General features: G+C 37.6%; 1 long non-coding RNA gene across 1 annotated transcript; it reads right to left on the minus strand.

The window, feature by feature from the left end:
* Positions 1–5,981: 5,981 nt before the first annotated feature.
* On the minus strand, positions 5,982–6,527 carry LOC139904603 (uncharacterized). Its single transcript, XR_011778906.1, has 3 exons — positions 6,471–6,527; positions 6,250–6,353; positions 5,982–6,155 (listed from the first exon to the last, which is right to left on the minus strand). It is a non-coding gene; the product is annotated as an uncharacterized lncRNA (long non-coding RNA).
* Between the last annotated feature and the right edge of the window lie 309 nt (positions 6,528–6,836).

The following is a 6,836-nucleotide window of genomic DNA, read 5'->3' on the forward strand; positions in this document are numbered from 1 at the left end:
CATGAACGAAACTACACGACGCATGATCTCGAACTCGGAGCCGTTGTCTTTGCACTTAAAATGTGGAGACACTATCTTTATGGAACCAAGAGTACTATCTTCACCGATCACAAAAGCCTTCAACACATTTTCGATCAAAAGCAACTAAACATGAGACAACGAAGGTGGATTGAAACCTTAAACAATTACGATTGCGAGCTTCGTTACCATCCCGGGAAGGCAAATGTAGTAGCCGATGCCTTAAGTCGAAAAGAAAGAGCGGTGCCTCTTCGTGTCCGAGCCTTAAACATCACCATCCACACAAACCTTAATAGCCAAATTCGGGTAGCCCAAGATGAGGCTCTCAAGGATGAAAACATCTCTCTCGAACACTTGAACGTCCTCACCTCTCGATTCGAAGTTAAAGAAACCGGACTCCGATATTTCGCCAGGAGAATTTGGGTGCCTAATTATGGGGATCTACGAAGCCTTATTTTAGATGAAGCCCATAAGTCACGATACTCGATTCACCCCGGTGCCAATAAGATGTACCACGACCTTAAACAACTATATTGGTGGCCGAACATCAAAAGGGACGTAGCTACTTATGTTTCCAAGTGTTTGACATGTTCCAAAGTCAAAGCCGAACACCAAAGACCGTCCGGACTACTTCAACAACCCGAGATCCCGCAATGGAAGTGGGAAAGGATAACGATGGATTTTATCACCAAGCTACCAAAAACGACGGGCGGTTATGATACCATTTGGGTTATTGTTGACCGTCTCACCAAATCCGCACACTTCCTTGCCATGAAAGAAACGGACAAAATGGAGAAACTTGCACAACTTTACATTAAGGAGATCGTAGCCCGACACGGTGTACCTTTATCGATTATCTCCGACCGAGATGGCCGTTTCGTTTCTAGATTTTGGCGTACATTGCAAGAAGCGTTGGGAACGCGTTTAGACATGAGCACCGCATATCATCCTCAAACCGATGGACAAAGCGAATGTACAATTCAAACCTTAGAGGACATGTTACGAGCTTGCGTGGTTGATTTCGGAAAAGCTTGGGACAAGCACTTACCTCTCGCCGAGTTCTCTTACAACAATAGTTATCACGCGAGTATTAAAGCCGCACCTTTTGAAGCGCTATATGGCCGCAAATGTCGTTCACCTCTTTGTTGGGCCGAGGTAGGCGACGTACAAATCACCGGACCCGAACTCATTCACGAAACCACCGAGAAAATCGTTCAAATCCGAGATAGGCTTAGGACGGCCCGAAGTCGTCAAAAGAGCTATACCGACAAACGACGCAACGATCTTGAATTTCAAGTCGGTGACCGAGTAATGTTAAAAGTCGCACCTTGGAAGGGTGTAATCCGTTTTGGGAAACGCGGGAAGCTAAATCCGCGGTATATTGGTCCTTTCGAAATCTTGGAGCGTATTGGAACCGTTGCTTATCGTTTAGATCTTCCGCCTCAATTGAACTCCGTTCATCCTACTTTCCATGTATCTAACTTGAAAAAGTGTCTTGCCGAACCCGATATCGTCATCCCTCTCGAAGAACTTACTATTGATGACAAACTTCATTTTGTGGAGGAACCGGTTGAAATTGTGGACACCTCCGTCAAGACATTGAAACAAAGCCGAATCCCGATTGTCAAGGTTCGTTGGAATGCCAAAAGAGGACCCGAGTTTACTTGGGAAAGACAAGATCAAATGCAAGGGAAGTATCCTCATCTATTCGTGAATTCGGGAACACAAGATCTCGAGGAAGAAACAACGACTACTACGCCTACTTAAATTTCGGGACGAAATTTCTTTTAAGGAGTAGGTAATGTAACATCCCGCCTTTTTCCATTTACTTTTCCGTTATACTAATATAAAGTCCGTTATATGTTTATAACATCTCCCGTTGATACGCGTTTTAAATTATCTCGTTTAGGTAATTCCCGCACCCGAATGAAAGTTGAGGGACTAAACTTGACAAGGGATCAAACCCTTGACTAGGTCAAAGGGTCAAACCCCTTTCACCCATTCATTACCATCTCCCTCTCTCTCTCTTTCTCTCTAGCAAGAACACACCCAATTTCCTTTCTCATTCATTCATCATCTAAATCCGGATTAGGGAGCTAGCAACCAAATAAATTACATATTCGTGATCCTCTCTTCATCCTCTTCATTTTGGTACCAACTTCATCTCATTTGGGTAACTTTATAAAATCACTAGATTTTGTGTTCTTGATGTTTTTAACTTATAAAAGTGTTAATTAGTGTCTATGGCTCAAGTCTAACATGAATATATGATTTATATGCTCGATCTCGTTGTTTTAGTGTAACTAGCATGAACTTGAATTTTGGTGTGTTATTCTTGAATTTTGGATGATCATATGTTGTTAGATGTTAAAAGTTGATGTTTTAATTGTGTTACTAGTATCACTAGCTTCGTTTTGATGCGTAGGTTGATTAAGAAAACTTCAAAAACATGAATATTGATTTTGTGATGTTTGACTAGGGTTTGATAGTTCTTGACATGAACTTTTGATGCTTGAATGCCATGGAATGTTAATTGTTAGTGATTAGTTGTAATGTATGCTTAATTACCTTCGAAACGGCATATCGTATGTGTAAATTGGATTCCCGAAACTTAAAATGCAATTGATGAACTTGAAACTTTGAAAATGGACTTTTAAACGATCACTTGACGAGAAATCGGTTATGGAAAATGTTGTTTTTGTTTGATGAAACATGTTTAGTTGTGTTCCTTGTCAAAAGAGCTTTCCAACGGTATAAGATACGCTTCCTAATTGTTTACGGTTTGAGTTTTGCGTTTGTTTGAAATTTTACCAAGCCTTGAACAAGTGAAACAGGCCAGGGACCAGGCCACGGCCATTGTCGCGCCGTGGAGCAATTTGTCGCGCCGTGGCCCAAAGGGTGATTTTAGAACATGTTTTTCAAGCTTTCTGACCTTCAACATAGGCATTTGTCGCGCCGCGGAGCAATTTGTCGCGCCGTGACAATTGCCTGTTTCATCCGAACTTCAGCAAACTTGTTTTGGCCATAACTTTTTGACCGTAACTCCGTTTTCGATGAATCAAATATCGTTGGAAACGTAATAAGATTTCCTTTCTAATGGTAAGGTTTTTAAATGTCAACTCAAACTTTATTACAATCGTTCTAACATGCTTTTATACTTGATTCTTGCATGAAACTTGACAACGTGATTCACATGCTATACTATTCGAGTCGTAACGAGCCATAGGACTAATTGAACACATTTCACCCGACCTTGTGTCGTAACCGGTTAATTGATATAACTTACTTGTTTAGGTCAAGGCTAAGCATTGTTCTTTGCACACGTTTACTTGTCGAAGTACTTTACTACTCGTGCACTCAAGGTGAGATCATAGTCCCACTTTTACTCTTTTAAACTTACTTTTGGGATGAGAAAACATAAACGATACTTTTGAACTAAGTGAACACAAGAACGGGAAAACAAACATTCTACATACGAGTTAGAACGAAAATCCTCAATCCGATTATCATTAGTTACATCAGATGGTGTAAGCGAGAACTTATGTTATATGGCCATATGGGTTTGACAAACCCTCATTCAAACGGTTCGCTACCGTTTACGAATGAAATATATTTTCGGGAACAGTGTTGTTCTAGCACTAATTGATGGGGTATTCAACGGACGGAACGTTAAGCTTTGATAATTGGGTGCTCGTGAATATTAACTTTTAGAATGTACTATGGCTTTATCGATGTTGCAAATCTTGTGGTTCAACTTACTATTACTCATTTACTTATTTAAACCTATGATTTCACCAACGTTTTCGTTGACAGATTCTCTATGTTTTTCTCAGGTCCTTGAACTTAAGTGATACATGCTTCCGCACATACTTTTTGATACTTGCATTGGATGTCGAGTATACTTGCATACGTGGAGCGTCTTTTTGGCTATTTTAAACTATGTCGCGCGTGTTTCATATGAATAATAACTTTTGTTATGTACTTGTCTTGGGAATTACTTTTGTAAACATTGGAACATCCTTTATGAATTGTATGCGACATATTTTCGGTCAAACGTTATCTTAAAGACTTATAATCAGGTAATGGGACCCACGTAGCCGACGCCGTCACTTGACGATTTGTCGGGGTCGCTACAATTTAAGCTATACCAATTGACTTTGCTTTTGATCAGCTACAACTTTTATGTGGATGCTACATGTTGAAGTTGTTGGAAGTGGTATTAGATGGTGAGTATGCAAGTACATACAAAGTGTTCGATGAAATGTTCATAAGAAGAATTTACATATCATTGACAGTTAACAAAGATTATATTATGTAATCATGCAATCAAAGACTGTATTTTGTACTCATGTTATCAAAGACTATATTTGGTACTCGATACACTACAACAAAAAAGGGCTTTAGTGACGAGCACAATTTGGTCACTAATCATACAAAAATGGTCACTAAATTAAATTAGTGACCAAAATTTGTTGGTCACTCTTCGTCACTATAGGTCCGTCACAAAATTTAGTTAGTGACCAAAATTTCAAATTGGTCACTATAGTGACTAAGATATCGTGGTCACTTTTTATGGTCACTATTATTAGTGACAAAAATATGGTCACTCACATTGGCCGTTTGTGACCAAAAAGTGGTCGCTGATATTGACGGTTTGTGACCAAAAAGTGGTCACTCATTTTGACCATTTGTGACTAAAAAGTGATCACTCATATTGATGATTTGTGACCAAAAAGTGATCACTCTTTTGACCATTTATGACCAAAAAGTGGTCACTCACATTGAACATTTATGACCAAAAAATGGTCAGTTATATTAACCATGAGTGACTAAAAAGTGGTCACTCATATCACTATTTGTGATCAAATAGTGGTCACCTTTTTTCACCAAAATATGCTCACAATTATTGAAATTTGATCTCTAGGACAATTATTTTCTATATCGAGTAACCAAATATATATAACAAATCATTTATACATAAAAACTCTATAGCAAGTAGTTATATAACAAAGTTTAAACTTTCAACTCATCATACACCAACTAGTTATAAAACCAAGCATGTACTTGCTGATCCCTACATCTGATAGTTTTTCAACTTCAGTTACAAAATCACAACACTATCGATCTACGCTGCAGTGGATCTCTTCTTGGCTAAGCTCTCCCTAAGCTTCTCACAATGATCTTGAGTATCCTGCGGACAATATGAATTAAGTGAATATAGTCCATGAACTTATAAACTATTTAAAAATAACTAAATGAGAATTTCAAGAAGTAGCGAGCCAAAATACATAAGCTCTAAATAACAACGCCATACCATGCTTGTGTAATCATCTCTTTAATAGATAATGAGACAACTGGTGAGTCTAACACATTACAACAAGTTGAAGCCAAATACCATGCTTTGCTTATTAAGCAGCAGATGCTTTAACTTTAATATAACATCAGGCACTTGGTAGATTATTATACTCTTTACTAAGCGTTTTATATTTTATCTCTATAAATCGTCTAGGCACCAAGATTATATTCAGAGCAAACTTGCTAAAGGGGACAGCTACTGCATTAGCACATGCTGCTTCTCAAACTATTCTACTTGCACAATGGCAAGGGATTGTCAACAATATTAGATGCTTCTTAAACATGCTGAAATCTAACAATATCAGTGCATTATGCCTCACATGTTTATTTCTAATTGAGCAGACAGAAAATACAAACAATTTTACTAAGTAACTGATTGATTTGAATCAACTAATTCCATTATCTAGACCTCTTCAAATGAAAAATACAACTTTTTAAGATTTATATGAACTTACAGTATCTTGAGGTTACAACTTAGATAACCGTTCTAACTCCTTTCTCATGAGTTTCATTTCCTCCTTCATGTAGCTTTGCTCCTTGTGAAAATGAGATTGCTCTTGCTGAAACCCCGAAACTAGTTCCTCTAAAGCTGTTGATCGCTCCTCCAAAGCTGTTGATCTTTTATTTTCAGACTCTAACTCCATTCGTAAATTTTCCATAGCCAAAACATGTTTCGTTGAAGTTGAACGCCCTTTTACGTATCCAGGAATACGTTTTAGCGTTTTCAAACATATCTCTGCTGCAGTACATGAAGAACTAGTTTCCTCACTTTGCAATTGTTTCTGCATAACATACCAGCTTGTTTTTATAACAAATTAATAAATTTAATAAATAAATAAAATTCAAATACAAACTTAATGCTAATTATGCTCTTACCAAAGTGTTTTCTGCCTCTTCATTTATCATTTTTTTTTCTTTTTTGAAAAATGAGCAATTCTGTATCTATCAATTGCTGAAACTTCATGTCCTTCTCTCCTTTTCTGTTTCATATGAACATCTTAAAAGCGGACAAAACAATGAAACAAAATGCTATGTGGTTTACAAAAGCTACTCACCGTATCAACTATCCTAGCAATTGAAACTGTAAAGCTACTCACCATATCAACTATCCTAGCAATTGAAACTGTACCAACAGCCGGTGAAACTGTACCAAAATCCAACTATAGTCAGAATTCGTTTTATTTAGTTATCAATCTTCAATAGAAAACATACAAAATCCTACTTGTTTTGAAACTGAAAAATAGTGTATTTAACCTCAGGAAAGTAAAAACAGAATGGGCATTCATAGAATTATGAAGTTAAAACTTAAAAGGTAAAGCTACTCGAAGAATGGACATTCATAGAAAACCGATGCACTAGATGAAAATGATATAAAAAGAGTTCAAACCTGAAACTCCTCACTTGCAAACCTCTCACAAAGAAGTACCCAATCATTAACTTTAATACCCTTTGGGGGATGAGTA

The sequence above is a fragment of the Rutidosis leptorrhynchoides genome, chromosome 4, assembly GCF_046630445.1.
Source record: "Rutidosis leptorrhynchoides isolate AG116_Rl617_1_P2 chromosome 4, CSIRO_AGI_Rlap_v1, whole genome shotgun sequence".
NCBI lineage: Eukaryota > Viridiplantae > Streptophyta > Magnoliopsida > Asterales > Asteraceae > Rutidosis > Rutidosis leptorrhynchoides.